Source organism: Odocoileus virginianus, chromosome 4 (genome assembly GCF_023699985.2).
Source record: "Odocoileus virginianus isolate 20LAN1187 ecotype Illinois chromosome 4, Ovbor_1.2, whole genome shotgun sequence".
NCBI classification, from domain to species: domain Eukaryota; kingdom Metazoa; phylum Chordata; class Mammalia; order Artiodactyla; family Cervidae; genus Odocoileus; species Odocoileus virginianus.
In genome coordinates, this window is record NC_069677.1 from 3,321,868 (window position 1) to 3,338,922 (window position 17,055).

Genomic DNA, 17,055 nt, shown 5'->3' on the forward strand with positions numbered 1-17,055 from the left:
TCTCTGCTGTGGCACCTTTCCTCTCAGTAATTTAGATCTGCTCCAGAAACCTCATGTTGACACCCAGGATCATACTAATAAATATAGATATTAAAAACTTAATACTTAGGAGACGTTTGGAGGTGGCACAGACTGTGAAGGGTTAGAGTGAAGGATGGAATTAAAAGTACAAGTTTTAACATACTAAATATCACCCAGCATCACTGTTTGTGGCTCACCTTTTCTGAATTTTCTACTTGTGCCAGACAGGTGAGAACAGGCAATTTTTCTTCTTTTTTTTTGTAATTCTTGATATCCTGTTTATCTTGTAAGACCATAGTGAATCCTCCTTGTCTTAATTTCTGTTGAAAGGTCTGTTCTATCTGAGTTGATGTGTCTTCTCCTCTGGAGTTCATATGCTAAAATCACTTACAGCACTTTCCTCTTTGCTGATCTTTCTCGCACTGAATCTCTACAGCCCCCAAATTGGTGGTGCTAGTGGTAAAGAATCCAACTGCCAATGCAGGAGATGAAAGAGACACGAGTTTGATCCCTGAATTGGGAAGATCCCCTGGAGAAGGAAATGGCAATGTACTTCAATATTCTTGCCTGGAAAATCCCATGGACAGAGGAGCCTAGCGGGCTATAGTCCATGAGGTCACAAAGAGTCTGAGACAGATGAGCGATTGAGCACACATACCCACACACACAGCCCCCAAGTTAGGAAAATAATCTGATGAGTACCTAGAAAGAATATTGCTGGGGCCCATAGATCTGTGATTTACTTTTGAATATTCAAAATACATTGGTTTCTCCCAAGTAGTAAATACAGTGACCTTTATGCTACAATCATAAAGATGTCTCTAGATATCTGGTGGCTTTGTGCTATGTCTGCTTGGCTAAGATGGAACCGTACTGCCAAGAATTCTTTGTTTCCAGGTTAGGGCCGGCCACAAGAGACTCTGTATGAGATCTGGAAGGCAGGAGAAGCACAGCTATCATTCTTCCTTGAAGGGAAGCACAGGTCAGGTGTGGTTACAGCTCACGCTGGTTGCTGCTGATTCACTGGCTCATGCATGTGGCTCTCATGCCTGCATAGCAGAGATTGTATGCCTTGCATGAATGATTTCTTAGTCCTTAAAAAACAACAGAGGCCACTTTTATAGTAGTCTAGTGCTTTAAATAGTGTCCTATTGCCCATTTCATTCAATAATTTTCCATTCAACAACAATCATTGAATACTTACAATGCATTCAGATCTATGAATTTCTATGAGGGATTCAAAAGAAATATAAAACACAGTTCCTAGTCTCAAGAAATTTATAATCCAATAGTTTTATGTTTATGCTTAATATGAATTTTTTATTTTTCATCAATTGTAAGTTTCTAGAAAACTTGAGTTTAGTACAAAGCTATTTCTTTCCTCTGAACCAATAGAAAATGTTAGCAATACAATGCTTCATAATCCCTGAGTCCTTTATTGTGTGCATGTGTATATATATATATATATATATATATTTCTTCTATGCAACTTCACTATAATCATCAAATCAAAAATTAACATTGATACGTTCCTCCTATCCTATCTTCAGATCCCATTCAAGTTTCACCAATTATCCTAACAATGGTTTTTATAACAAAAAGAGGACATGAGTTGCATTTAGTGGTTATGTCTCTTCAAGTTTTCTTCAGTCTGGAATAGTTCCTCAGTTTTTCCTGATTCATGATCTTGATAATTTTGAAGACTGAAGGCCAATTATTTTGTAGAACACCCCTCAGTTTGGGCTTATCTACATTTTCTCATGGTTATGCTCATCGCAGAAGTGATGCTGTGCTCCTTCACTGCATCCTATCAGGAGCCCGTGATTACAGATGATGTCCACTTCAATTCCTTAATTAAAGCAGTGTCTTCTAGACTTCACTACTGCACAGTTTCTCTTTTCCCTTTGTAATTAGTAAGTACTCATGGTGTGTGTGTGTGTGTGTGTGTGTGTGTGTGTGTGACAGGAGTGGGGTGGGGCTTACCCTGAAAATATGTAAATATCTCATTCCTCATTAGATTTTTAACTTATTCGTTAATTTATTTATGTCAGTGTGATTCACCTATTTTATTCAATGATTTGTAATCTGTTGCTCTCATACTTTAATGTTCAAATTATCCCAGATTTTTCCAGTGACAGGTTCTATTCTTTTCCTATACTTCTCTTATTCTCAGAGCTTTTTTTTTTTTTTTTTGGCTATGCTAGATCTTAGTTGCTGCATGGGCTTTTCTCTAGTTGTGGAGATCAGGGGTCACTGGTTATGGGCGTCTCATTGTGGTGGCTTCACTTGTGGCAGAGCATGGGCACTAGAGTCTGCAGGCTTCCGTACTTGCAGCTCCTGGGCTCTAGAGCACAGGCTTAATAGTTGTGGCACACGGGCTTAATTGCTCCAAGGCACGCGGGAGCTTCCTGGATTGGAGATCAAACCCATGTCTCTTGCACTGGCAGACAGATTCTTTAACACTGAGTCACCAGAAAAGCCCTTCAGTAGCATTTAAAAAAAAAAAACTTTTTGACACAGTAAAATGCTCCAGGTTTATTTTATATTTTCTCTGCTCTGACCCAGGATTCAGCCAAGAGACTTGGTTCCTTTTATTGAAGATTGGTATTTAGCAAGCAGGTTCCAAGATATGAGCTCATTACTTCAGGGTGTTACTGCTTTTAGGGGACAGTGCTAGGATTATGTCTGTGTGCACACAGGTACATGGTATACATTTAAACCTATGGTTATCTACTCTCACCTATCTGGTATCATCTATCATCTCTATTTATATCTGCCTCTGTAAAAAAAAAAAGTAAGTTCACACCAGTACCTCTGATTCCATCCTGTCACAATAGAGTTCATTTTATTTTCTCTATCCCCACTTTCTTCTATGACAATGAGAAACATAGCTTCCATCATCCTCAATAACTTAATTTTTTTGCTCAATTACCCTCAGTGTTACTACTTTCCCACAGCCAAGGCCACACCATGACACTAAGCTTCAGGGCCTCTCACGCCTGTGCCAGCACACCTAGGAAAGCTGGGGTTCTAGCACCTTCCTGATGGGAAGGGAAAGTCAGGTCATAATCAGCACAATTTTGCATATAAGCATTTTTGGTAAATTGCCTGAAAATATCTCAGAAGAAAACAACCTGATTGTGGACTGCTTCTATTATTTGTTGGGATTCTTTTTTCATTCTGAGTAAACATTTACTTTTAGTAGCTAGTTTTTTAAGCAATATTTTTTTGTCCTGAGATAGGGTCTTCTAAATTGAATATGATTAGCCACCTCAAATTCTAAATATTTACTTTCAACAGCTTCTTTAGTAAATATTTATTATTCGTTTTCTTAGCTAGCTTCTCTAAACTGAATGAAGTTTAGAAACCCCAAATTCTGGACTTGCCTGTTGATACTATGTATTTCTGGTGCATTTTCTTATTTAAAGCCAGGCCCATAGTTAAGCTTTGAGGCAAACATTGGAACTGTCAAATAAAAACACTGAAGCTCTGCCAACTGAGGTCATTTGCTCAAAATCACATAGCTTGGAATTTGAAGCCAGCTTTCTGACGTCAAGTCCACTGCTCTTTCTAATATATCATACTCCCTCATGGATTACAGCCTTGATGTAATGATGGCTTGGGGTTGAAGAGCTAGTCCTTCAGGGAGCACAGAGTTTTTCTCGCTTTTTGAAATGTGAGTAGGGAAAATGTCTTTGCTTTTTCTCCAGTCGGCAGGAAATGCCTGCGAAGTGTACAGATTAGTATAGACCCTAGGGAGGACTTGACAAACTATATAGCCCATAAGCCAAATCCAGTCTGCTAACTGCTTTCCTTCCCCTATCTGTTTGTGTACAGCCTGAGGGGTAAGCAGAGAATGGGTTTTACATCTTTTAACTCTTGAAGAAACTTTAAGAGTAATATTTCATGGCAAGTAGAAATTCACATTCCAGAGCTCATAAACAAAGTTTTATTAGGACACAGATATGCTCATTCATTTATATATTATTTCATGCAATGATAGAGTAGTTGCAACAGAGACTGTATGGCCACAAAGTCTATAAGATATCTACTCTCTGACCCATGCTGGGAAATTTTGCTGACTCCTGGACGAGAGTCACAGAGTCACCTGCATTTAAGACTTGGCACCACCTCTTACTAGTTGTATGACTGTGCTCATTTTATTTTCCTCAGACAGAAAGTGGGAATAACAATGATGTCCACTTCAATGGGTTACTATAAGAATCAAATGTAGCATAAGAAGCCCTCTGTAAATGTTTTTTTTTTGTTTAGTCCCTCAGTCATGCCTGACTCTTTTGGGACCCTATGGACTGTAGCCCACAAGGCTCCTCTGTCCATGGGGATTCTCCAGGCAAAATACTGGAGTGGGTTGCCATTTCCAGGGGATCTTCCCAACTCAGGGATCAAACCCACATCTCCTGCATTGGCAGGCAGATTCTTCACCACTAAGCCACCAGGGAAGAGGCCTGTAAATGTTAGTGTTAAAAATATATGGAGAGCTAAAAAAAATTACATCTCCTTATTTGTCTAAGATAAATTAAATAATGGCCCAGCTTTCACATATCAAGATTGACAGGTAAACTTACCTCCATCATTTTTAGAGAGGATCCTTTCCACCTCCACTGGGATCATACAAGAATCCCGGGGGGCTCAAGAGTATTCCTGAAGAGGTCACTTGTAGGTGGTCCCTGTTGTTTCTTTGATCCAGCTCACCTGCCTGGCCCCAGGCAGGGAGCTCTGATGGTGAATCCTCATCCATCACTAGTACAAGAGACCATGGAACCTTCCCCATAGCTCCCACGCCTGGGGCCTCAGGTATGACAACACTCTTCCCTCCCAAGCTTTGGCCACCTCTGGGCACTGTGCGGAAGCAGAGTTCTGATCCATTGTGACGCCCTTTATGGGGCCATTTTTCCCAGGCTCCTGAATCCAACTCTGTCCTCAGATCAGCCATTCCCTTCTCTTTGTGGAGAAAGGAGCCTCCACATGGAGCCTCCTTCTTGATAGCTCAGTTCTCCACCGCTATATGCCCTGAGTATACCAGGAATCATCTATTCAGATGCCTCACAAGGCCATGCAGATAAAAAAGTTGAGTGTAAGACAACAGGGGGAGGCAAATGCTGTGGCAAACTTGCCTCTGCTCCTCAGTTCCGACCCATCATCACCATTTAGGGCCAACATCTCCAGATGTTCTGTTTGTTCAAGGGAAGCTATGAATCTGGGTGGTTATGTGAAAATTCCCCAAAATTCTCTGCAGGCTGAATCTTGCCTAAAGTTAGCTAGGCTTTTAGAGAAGCCTAGCTTCTCTAAAAGTAAATAAATATAAGGCTGTTAACTCCTCTGGAAGTGGAAAGACCCCAGACCTAGCTGCCTTCTTGACAGGGAAAAATACCTCTCCTCCTCTCAACCTGAAACCATGGAAATATTGATAAGCTAGAATTAAATTATCAATTAGCATTATTTTAGCATATTGCTATTAGTTATTATTTTACTACCATTTATGTAAAAACAGTTCATGCCTGGCACAGTTAGTTCTCAATAAATGTTTGTTATTACTATTTTATTAATGGTATTACCCCCATTTTAGAATATTTTAGAAGGAGTGGAATGCCAGTGGGGCACCAGGAATATGTGTGTGTACGTGTGTGTCTGAGGGCTGACCTATTACAAACAGCCACAGAGCTCCAATTCCAGCCAGAGCCAGCAGGTTGACAGGTGTCGTTACCGCCACCTGCCGCCCAGTTCGCAGAACTATCAAGGTTCACAGACGCGCCCGCAGGGCTGGGATGCTCGCTGGACTGGCCCTTTGAGGCTGCAAATCCATCTTCCCCTGCAACACAAACAGATACACACACACACACACACACACACACACACTGTAGGTTTCTCCGTCTCTGCCTGGCACACACGCACACACACACCACACACACTCTGTAGGTTGTCTCCTGCCGGCTTTTAGATTCCTCCTCACACACACACACACACACACACACACACACACACACACACACACACACACACACGGCAGGCAGACTCCGTCCCTGCCTGCCTGGCCCCAAGGTGGCCAAACAGAACTCCTCTTTTTGGATTTCTCCTGACCTGTCGACACGGGTGACCGGTCCAGCTACCAGGAGCGGGGGAGTAGGAGAAGCGCCTGCGGGCGCCGGGACCCCAGGGACCCAGACTGAAAGGAGCGAACAGGAACGTCGGGGAGACGCACGGCTGCGGTGGGACCCAGCGGACTCGCCCAGCTCCGCCTCTTTTCCTTCCCTAATCAGAGGCAGCATGACTCACTCCTTTGTTTCTGGAAAAGAGGTATCTGTACAAGCCTGAGGAGGAATTCACCCCTCCCGCACTCATTAGGAATCGCTTGCTTATTCACTGGGCCCAGCCGTGCTCGCCCGAGACGCGGGCAGAATCTTTATGCGGGCTGACAGACGCAGTGATGGGTGACACCCAACCAGCGACCCTCCGAGCCCGCTTCCCAGGCAATCCCGGGCGTGCCTGGCGGTGGAACTCGCCGGTCGGCGCTCACCTCTGCCCCCTGGTGGCTGATGTGAGCATCGCAGCAGCGCCCACCCCACAGCCCACCTGCAGCCCCCCGCAGCGTCACCTCTGGGTGTTTTTCAAAGGGAGCATTTTTACAGTTCCATTCAGCTGTTGCGGATAGGAGATGTGGTTCTCAGATTACTTACTAGTGAATGAGAAGGTTGTGTGTGTATGTGTGTGTGTACAGAAGAGGGAGAAACTCTAAGAGCGTATTTGTGACGGGATAATGGAGAGGAGAGAGAGAGGAGGAAAAAGGGAGAAAATTAAGAAGCGGGAGAGGCAAAGTGACAGTGATGAGGGAATGGAATGACAGCAAAGGATGCGTAAAGAATGTGGGGAGCAACAGTTTGATGGGAAATGGGAGGGGACTTACTCATGAAAAAGGGGTGAGGATTTGACATCTGTGAGAGGTAAAGTTTCATTTCAGTGAAGTGAACCTTGTGAACATTTCAATATACCTCTTTCCTATTTTACATTCCATTTTGTTTGGCAGCTGCTCAAAATGAGTTTCCATTTTTCTGTCTTGTTTTAATATTCTTATATCTCCCACATCACTAGATCATTAGAGGCAGAAACAATTATGCCATACATTCCTGTGTGACAGAACCCAGGATGCACACAGGCTTGTTAACGCCTCGCCTTGCCCAGCCGCTACCAGCCACATCTGCTTTTGTTGTCTGATCCAGATTTCATGCTCACTCTCTCTCCACTGACCTCTATGGGCTAGCTTGTTCCTTTGGGAAATAGACCAGTAGCTGCTCAGAATCAAAATGTACATGACCATCAGGCTCACAAAGGCTTTTGCCACCTAGTTTTCCACCAACAAACCAAGCAAAGCCCACCAGCAACATAGAGCTTCAAAAACGAGTTCTTTTGAATCACATCTGTAGCTTCTGACCTAATCCTTTTCATCTTCTGTAGAAGTACAACAGAAGGAGAGAGGTTTTGCAAGGTCTCTGCTAGCTGTAGCTCATACAAGCCCTGAGAAGGTTGAAAGGGATTTTCCCTATCCCAGTCTCTGTTACTATTTTGTCAACATTACCCAGTCTGATTCCAGAGTTGAGGGAGGGGGGTCACATTTAGAAAGCCTGGATAGGATGATAAAAACTGTTTTGGCAGGAGATAAATCAATGCATATGGGCGTGGGCAGTGATGCCCAAACTCATTCACCACAACAAATGGTCTCATGAAAATGTTTTGGTTAATACAGCTAATTTTGCTATATGAGGAGCAGTTGCCTATCTGCATGAGTGAATGGGGGTGGGATGGGCATCTCATGAGTCACTTGGAGGGGGCACTCAGCAGAGTGGTCATCTTGGTGTTTGACCCTTATTCTGGAACATTCTGGGATATTCTAGGAATGCAGTTTGGAGATAAAATATTTCTCATTGAAGTGAATGGATTGTCATGCAGATAAGAAATAGGAAGAGAAAAACATGTTGGGCCCTCAAAATGCAAAGCCTTTTTATAATATGGTTTCTATTATCAAGTGGGGAGACACATTATTCTTGTCAGTGTGTGAGAGTCAAAAGATGCTCCCCAGGCCAGGGCAGGACAACACTATGGAGGAGAAGCATAGGTTTTTGCCATAGGCTTTTCAGAAACATTCAACAATCTAAATTCCCATTGTTAAATATTTGTTTAATTATCTTCCTAATGTTTGAACATTTACATTTCACTTCCTCTTTTTTGACACTTCTTTCTGCTTGAATCTGCTTAGCGCATTTTCTTTTTTTTATTTTCAAAATTAATTTATTTATATTAATTGAAGGCTAGTTACTTTACAATATTGTGGTGGTTTTGGCCATACATTGATGTGAATCAGCCATGGGTGTACATGTGTCCCCCATCCCAAAACCCCTTCCCACCTCGCACCAGCTTTGAGTGCCCTGTTTCATGCATTGAGCTTGGACTGGTCACCTGTTCCACATATGGTAATATACATGTTTCAATGCTATTCTCTCAAATCATCTCACCCTCGCCTTCTCCCAGAGTCCAAAAGTCTGTTCTTTACATGTGTCTCTTTTGCTGTCTAGCATATAGGGTCATTGTTACCATCTTTCTAAATTCCATATATATGCCTTAATATACTATATTGGTGTTTATCTTTCTCACTTACTTCGCTCTGTATAATGTGCTCCAGTTTTATCCACCTCTTTCAATTCTCGTTTCCTCAGTGTGTAAGCCCAGCAGTGGGATTGCTGGGTCATATGGCAGTTTTATTTCCAGTTTTTTAAAGAATCTCCACACTGTTCTCCATAGTGGCTCAATTAGTTTGCATTCTCACCAACAGTGTAAGAGAGTTCCATTTCTCCACACCCTCTCCCTCATTTATTGTTTGTAGACTTTTTGATAGCAGCCATTTTGACTGGCATGAGATGGTACCTCACTGTGGTTTTGATTTGCATTTCTCTGAAAATGAGTGTTGTTGAACATCTTTTCATGTATTTGTTAGCCATCTGTATGTCTTCTTTGGAGAAATGTCTGTTTAGTTCTTTGCCCATTTTTTGATTGGGCATTTATTTTTCTGGTATTGAGCTAAATGAGCTGCTTATATATTTTTGAGATTAATTCTTTGTCAGTTGCTTCATTTGCTATTATTTTCTCCCATTCTGAAGGATATCTTTTTACCTTGCTTATAGTTTCCTTCATTGTGCAAAAGCTTTTGAGTTGGGACTTCCTTGATGGTCTAGTGGTTAAGACTCCGTGCTTCCAATGCATGGGGGGTGCAGGTTCAATCCCTGTTTGGAAAACTAAAATCCCACATGCTGTGAGGCACAGCCAAAACAATAGCTTTTAAGTTTAATTAGGTCCCATTTGTTTATTTTTGCTTTTATTTCCATTACTCTGGGAGGTGGGTCATAGAGGATCTTGCTGTGATTTATGTCAGAGAGTATTTTGCTTATGTTTTCCTCTAGGAGTTTTATAGTTTCTGGTCTTACATTTAGATCTTTAATTCATTTTGAGTTTGTTTTTGTGCATGGTGTTAGAAAGTATTCTAGTTTCATTCTTTTATATGTAGTTGACCAATTTTCCCAGCACCATTTGTTAAAGAGATTGTCTTTTCTCCACTGTATATTTTTGCCTCCTTTGTCAAAGATAAGATGTCCATAAGTGCATGGATTTATCTCTGGGCTTTCTGTTTTGTTCCATTGATTTATATTTCTATTTTTGTGCTAAACTGTCTTGATGACTGTAGTTTTGTAGTATAGTCTCAAGCAGCTTGATTCCTCCAGTTCCATTCTTCTTTCACAAGATTGCTTTGGCTATTTGAGTTTTTTTGTGTTTCCATACAGCTTGTGAAATTATTTGTTCTAGTTCTGTGAAAAATACCATTGGTAGCTTGATACGGATTGAATTGAATCTATTGATTGCTTTGGATAGTATGCTCATTTTCACTATATTGATTCAGCCAATCCATGGACATGGTATATTTCTCCTTCTATTTATGTCATCTCTGGTTTCTTTCATCAGTGTTTTATAGTTTTCTATATATAGGTCTTTCATTTCTTTAGGTAGATTTATTCCTAAGTATTTTATTCTTTTCATTGCAATGGTGAATGGGATTGTCTCCTTAATTTCTCTTTCTGTTTCCTCATTGTTAGTGTATAGGAATGCAAGGTATTTCTGTGAACTAGTTTTATATCCTGAAACTTTACTATATTCATTGACTAGCTCTAGTAATTTTCTGGTGGTGTCCTTAGGGTTTTCTGTGTAGAAGATCGTGTCATCTGCAAACAGTGAGAGCTTTACTTCTTCTTTTCCAATCTGGATTCCTTTTATTTCTTTTTCTTCTCTGATTGCTGTGGCTAAAACTTCTAAAACTATGTTGAATAGTAGTGGTGAGATTGGGCACGCCTGTCTTGTTCCTGAGTTTAGGGGAAATACATTTTCTTACCATCCTCCATCAGAGGTTCAGCCATGGAAGCCATACTTTAGCTGGGTTTCATTGAAGCTGTGACAGGCTGAATCTATTGACAATTTACTGAGTGGTCAGTGAGTGCTTCTCAGTTCCATGCTCAGTGCTGGGCCATGATGAGAGCTCTTCTCACAGAATTCAGATGAATCAGTGGATCTATGCTGTGGAGCTGGGGTGGGACACTCTCTTAACTATAGTCTATTGAGAGTGGAAATGTGTGTGTGTGTGTGTGTGTGTGTGTGTGTGTGTGTGTGTGTATAGTCTCACGATATGTTTATTTACCACCCTTCCCTAGTGGCTCAGACAGTAAAGAATCTGCCTGCAATATGGGAGACCTGGGTTCGATCCCTGGGTTGGGAAGATCCTCTGGAGGAGGGCATGGCAACCCAGTGCAGTATTCTTGCCTGGAGAATACTCATGGGCAGAGCAGCCTGGCAGGCTACAGTTCTTGGCATTGCAAAGAGTCAGACATGACAGCGACACAGCACACAGCAGCTCACACACACACACACATGCATACTAATTTTTCTTCTTTTTTTAAAATTTTTATTGAAGTATAGTTGCTTTACAATATTGTATTAGTTTGTGCTTTACAGAAAAATGAATCTGTTGTACTTATACATATATCTTCTCTTTTTTGGATTTCCTTCCTATTTTGGTCACCACAGAGCATTGAGTAGCATTCTCTGTGCTACACAGTATTCTCTCAGTTATCTATTTTATACACAGTATCAATAGTGTATATATGTCAATCCCAATCTCCTGATTCATCCTACCTCCCCAGTTCTCCCTTTGGTGTCCATACGTTTGTTTGTTCTCTACTTCTGTGTCTCTATTTCTTCTTTGCAAATAGGTTTAATTTGTACAATTTTTCTAGATTCTACACATATGGATTCTCCTGCCAATGTAGGAGACATAAGAGATGTGGATTAGATCCCTGGGTCGGGAAGATCCCCTGGAGGAGGGCATGGCAGCCCACTCCAGTATTCTTGCCTGGAGAATTTCATGGACAGAGAAGCTTGGCGGGCTACAGTTCATGGGACTACAGAGAGTTTGACATGATTAAAGTGACTTAGCACACATAGTAATTGTCACCCTAGGGTTGAAACATAAAAACATTTAGCAAAAATCTCACATGGATGAGTAAGCCTGCTTTCTGTACTAGATTGCTGAGACTACTGAAACAAAATCCCACAGACTGGGTGACTTAATCAACAGAAATTAATTTTCTTATAGTTCTGGAGGCTGGAACCAAGATCAAAGTGCCAGCTGGGTTGGTTTCTCCTAAGGACTTTCTGTGGCTCTCAGATGGCTGCATACTTGCTTTGTCCTCATATGGTCTTTTTCCTGTGTTTGCATCCCTGCTGTCTCTTTTTTTAAAAAATAAGGAAACCATTCATATTGGATTCAGGCCCCACACTTATGACCCCAGTTAACTTTGATTGTCTCTTTAAATGCCCTATCACCAAATACAGTCATATTCCAAGGCCCTGGGGGTGGTGGGGGTGGTGGTGGTGTGGTGTGTGTTTAGAGCTTCAACTGTGAATTTTGAGGGGACACTATTCAGCCCATAACCCCCTCCAAGCAGATTCTCATGGGCTAGTAAAGCAGGCCATTAAGTGTTCTCTTCCAGGTTCCACAGGGAGAGAGGTCTAATATTAGACCAAAAGGCACAGAGATCAGGACCTGGGGTACCACTGTTCTGCCAGCTCTGTGATGTTGGCCAGGCAGTTAATTTTCTGAGGCTTGGTTTCCTTATCTATGAAACATGTACTAACTCTTATTATCCCACCTTTAATTATTATTGCATTATTACTAATTGATGCCCTGAGATAATTATGTAAAGAAGTTCTGTGAAATGACATATGCTGCTTCAATATATGGTATTTTGTAGTGAATCTTCAGAATGATAACTTTCTCTTGTGCTCGGAGATAATATTGTGGTTAAAGAGCAGTGCCTGCGGAGGTGTACAATCTGAGTTTGGATTCCAGTCTATTCACTGCCTTTAGGCTATCATTTAGCTATGAAAGATTCAGTTTCTTTCTATATACCATGAAAATAATCATATAGAATTCATAGTGAGCAGTCATATAGAATTCATAGGACAATTCAAGAAAATAATGTATATAAAATGTTGGGTTTGAAAATGGTTTATTTATCACCACTGTCAGCAATGTATTTCTTTAAAATCTTTCCCTTTCCCACACAATGTTCACCTCCAAATGGAATTCAGTCCTATTCTTGATTTTGGGTTCCTGAACAATCTTTATGACACCCTTCTGTGCCAATGATAGCTATTTATTCTTCAGTAAGATCTCTCTCCTTTTCCTCCTTTTCCCTAACCAGCTTTCAGTGGGATGAAGCTCTGCATCTCTGTAAAGATGGAAAAAACACTCATGAAATTTCCTTTCAGACAACATCATCTCCAGTTCCTTAAAGCAATCTCATGTCACATCCCACATGAGCGTTGTATGCAGTTCTTCTGCTATGCAATGCTGATTTACAGACACAATGGCATCTCACTTAGCATCTTTCAAAACATCTCTCTCAACCTGAACCTGAAGCTTGAGGAAGCAGCTGGAGAAGAGGATTAAAAAACAACAACAACAGTATTCCTCTTCACTCACAAGGGCCTCCCAGTACCTAGCAGAGCACCCAGCAAGTAGTGAGAGCCAACAAATACTTGGGTAATGAATGATTACACAAATGGTGTGTTGACAAGAGAGTAGCCAAAACACTAAACCTGTCTTTTCAGTGACAGATAATAAATGGGGAAAGTTCCAGAGGGGATGATGATGGAGGGCAGCATGAAGCTTAGAGTTAAGGAAACGTGTGTATATGAAAAAGGGAATGGAGCAGGAAGTATAGTTCAGAATCAAATAGTCTTTTTTTTTTAATTGAATGAACGATTTTTATAATTTACAATGTTTTACAACATTTCACACACATGATTTCATGTAATCCTTTAACAACCCATTTCTTCTCCTACCCATACACTGCCCCTCCCCTTCCCTCTCTCTAAGAATCAAATAGTTTAAAAGGAAAAGGAAGAATCAGGACACAGCACATGATAAAGAGTTCTGAAGAGCTGCATCTTCTCTTCATAAACCATGTTCACAGCCCCATCTCTTAGGGATCCCAGTTTAACTTGAACCCAGCTCTAGGCATTCATAGTCTGTCCTGACAGCAGGGCTCTGAAAGGGTCATTAAAATGGCATATCTGCATCATGAAAGAATTGACTTATAAACCATTGTCAAATATCTGTCTTTCCAGCCAGATTTGAACTCTAGTCCATCCAAGCTTGCCTTTAGGAACAAGTGACTAACTGAGCATGGTGCCCAGTCCACTACAGCCTTTTCATGAAGAACAAAGACCACAGTAGTTGGTATCTTTGTATTTCTCCAGAGTGTTTTTCCACTACTCTCACTGAACCACTTGTTAATTACTAAGCAGTAACCTTGCACCTGCAGCTGCCACATTCTTCTGCACAAGCCTCCCTTTCCAGGTTGAATTTTGCACCATGTCAACAAATGGTGGTTTTCTCTCTCTGCCTCGACTGGCCGTGGATGTCTTCTGCTTTCCTTCCTTCTCCCCACTACATCACATGTGTTGATCTCCAGTTAGTTATTTTGTTATTTATGTGATAATATTTTAGGGTGTATTCATTTCAAATGAATACAAATACAAATGTATTTGTAATACAAATGTACTTAGCAAATGTTATATATGCAGGAGGTTTTAAGTGGGACTAAATGTAGCGATTAATGCTAATGAGTCTGCTGTTAGCATGTAATATTCTTGGTTTTATAATCATGCATTACCGGATGTTGAGCCTCAGTTTGTTCAACAGATGCTGATCTTAATGGCTACATTCTCTTCCCATGGATAAGTTAGCTTTAGTTAAATGTACCATTAAAAATAACCATTTAAAATGCTAATGAAAACAGAGGCTGTATCTATCAGGAATTTTGTTTTAACCTCTGGTTTTATTACTTCTTATTTTCAAAAGGACTTTGGGAAGAGGAGAAGCCTTTTGTCTACTTAAGATGCTTTAAACAGAAAAAGAAAAGTTCAGTTCATTGCAGTTCACATGTAGTGTCTGTAGGCAAAGTCAAGAAAAAGGGATTCACAGTGAAGGTCAGTGTCACTGCAGCTCAGGGACTGCAGGCCTGCCTTGTAAACGTGACCATACTTGGAAACTGACTCTCCTGTGGTTGGCATCTCTTGTTTCTTTTCAGTGTTTATTTAGGATGTGAGTCAAAATTGAGCAGTTTGAGTTATTGGTAGTTCAACTGGTTAATACCCAAATATGGTCTTTGTGAAAGTACACAGATTAGGATCAAAGAGGGAAAAATACCAGGATGTTGCTACTTAGGAATGAATACCTGATCCTTCCTAAACATCAAGAGGCCTAGTTTGGGCTTTCCCATGGGAAGATGGAGTTTGTCTAATGAAGGATTAATAGATGCCCAGGGAGAGCTCTGTACCTTTCTTTCCTGCACCTCTAGTGATGACCTAAAACAGATTCTCCAGGTCTCTGAATGTGGCTGCATGGTGACCAGGATAGGATCAAGGGATGTCTCTGTGTTGGGAGAGCCCATGTGTATTTAATGGTTATGACCCAGTCTTCCTAGACCTTCTAGTTTCTTGGCTGAGTTATATACCTCTCCAGGCTAAATCAGTTCAGAGCAGGGTAGCTAGTACATGCTGGGAAGGGCTATGTGGGGAGGGATTAGCCAGATGCAGTAAGCATGTTTATAAGGAGATTTTTCAAGTGTGCAATCTAACCCTCTTGTTTGTAGGAAGTGACTCCATCCAGTAGGAATTCTCATTCCTTCCCCTGGTGAGTCCTCTTGGTTCTTGGAGCTTTTGTTTTCTCTTTTTCTTTCATAATTTACTCAAATAATAATGTATCTGGGGGAGAACTGATGCTACTTGAAGGCAATGTAATCTCAGGATTGTTGGTTCAGAATTTGGGAACTTATATATTAAAGTAAAAACTCAGTAGAGCAAGTTAGGCTAATTATCTGGTAGCCAGAAAATAATGAAAGGACAGAAAGGCATGTTCATAGTCTGAGGATTTGGAGTCAAAGCGTTTACAGAATAGAGGTCTATGGATGGAGACTGTGGTTGCTGCCACATTTTCTTCATTGACAGTTGCCCAGGAGTTTTGAAGGCTTTTAAGATGGAGGTGCTTGGAGCTACAACTGCACCATTTCTCTTAACCAGACCAGCATCCTTTCTGATTTTGAGGTTTTTGATCATGTCCACCTCTGGATTTGCTCCCATTAGTAGGAACATCTTCTCCTGGCAAGCAGAACCTGAGGTAGAGGTTCTTTGGGAAATAGGAACCTTTGCTACCTGATCAGTGGATGTCTAGTCTGATCTGGGAGATTCAATAGGGCAGGGTGAGCAGATAGAATGATACATAGTAAAGATAACATGGCCAGTGAAAATTTCACACTATCTTATGGAGTGAAAACTTAATGTCTTGTTTTAAAATACATGCCAAAGCAGCTAGCACCTTCTCACTGAGAATTGTTGGGTCTATGACAGATTGTTCAGTTAGATGGTGCATCGTTTCCATGCATGTTCTCACATACAGCTCCCAGGATTCACTATACCTCCTCAATAGTTTGAGATTGTTTGGTCAGGAAATAGCTTTGACTGATGGAAATCTACCCTAACTGTTCAGTTGCCAGTCTAGGGAGTAGAAGAGAACAACTTAGGTAGGAAGTGGAAAGAGGACCTTTTCCTCTTCACAACAAAGACCATTTCAACTTCAGTCTAGGGACTCTAGGCAGCCAAGTTTCTGTATTTGTGTAACAATTTTTGTGTATGTGTAAGGGAGGGATCTGCCTTTTGTTCCCAAGTTTTAAATTCAGGCATCTTCCACAGCTGTGGTGAGGTTATAGTAATTGGTAAAAAAGAATCCATATGGACTAAATTTGTTGGTTGCGTTGAACATGCTTCAATTCTATTTTGACAAATGTTTGCTAAGCCACTGGGGCCTTTTACCATGCCAGGTCTGAAAGAATCACAAGAGTGGAAAAGACATGGTCCTTTCCTTAAGAGATCACAGACTCACCTTTTTCCCAATCTCACCTACTGCTTTGAATATATTTTTAAATAGATGGGTATAAAGGGGGTAGAAAATGGGAGTGTATAGAAGGAATTTCTTCTGGGTTACTAAGAAACTTCTGATTTGATTGCAAAGCCTTCAGCTGGTGTTAACTTTTTAACATGAAACTTCTGTGACTTAAAGGAAATAGAATAGAACTTAAAGGAAATCAGCTGCGGAACAATGCTCATTGAGGCACAAGTGGTTTTTCACAAGTTCAGTAAAGGGAGGTGTATAATAAAGACTTAGCTAAACTTTGTCCCTAGTTCCTGGGAGGTAACCTCTAAATCCTTGGAATTTTTCTAAGCCATAGGTATTTCTTTGTCAGTTCCTGTTGGGCTCTCTTGGACCACACTTGGTAGTTTTTGTTGATGAGGGGATTCATGGTGGGATCCTAGATGGTTTATGCTAACAAGATGACTCAAGGTGGGGTTGGCTGTGCC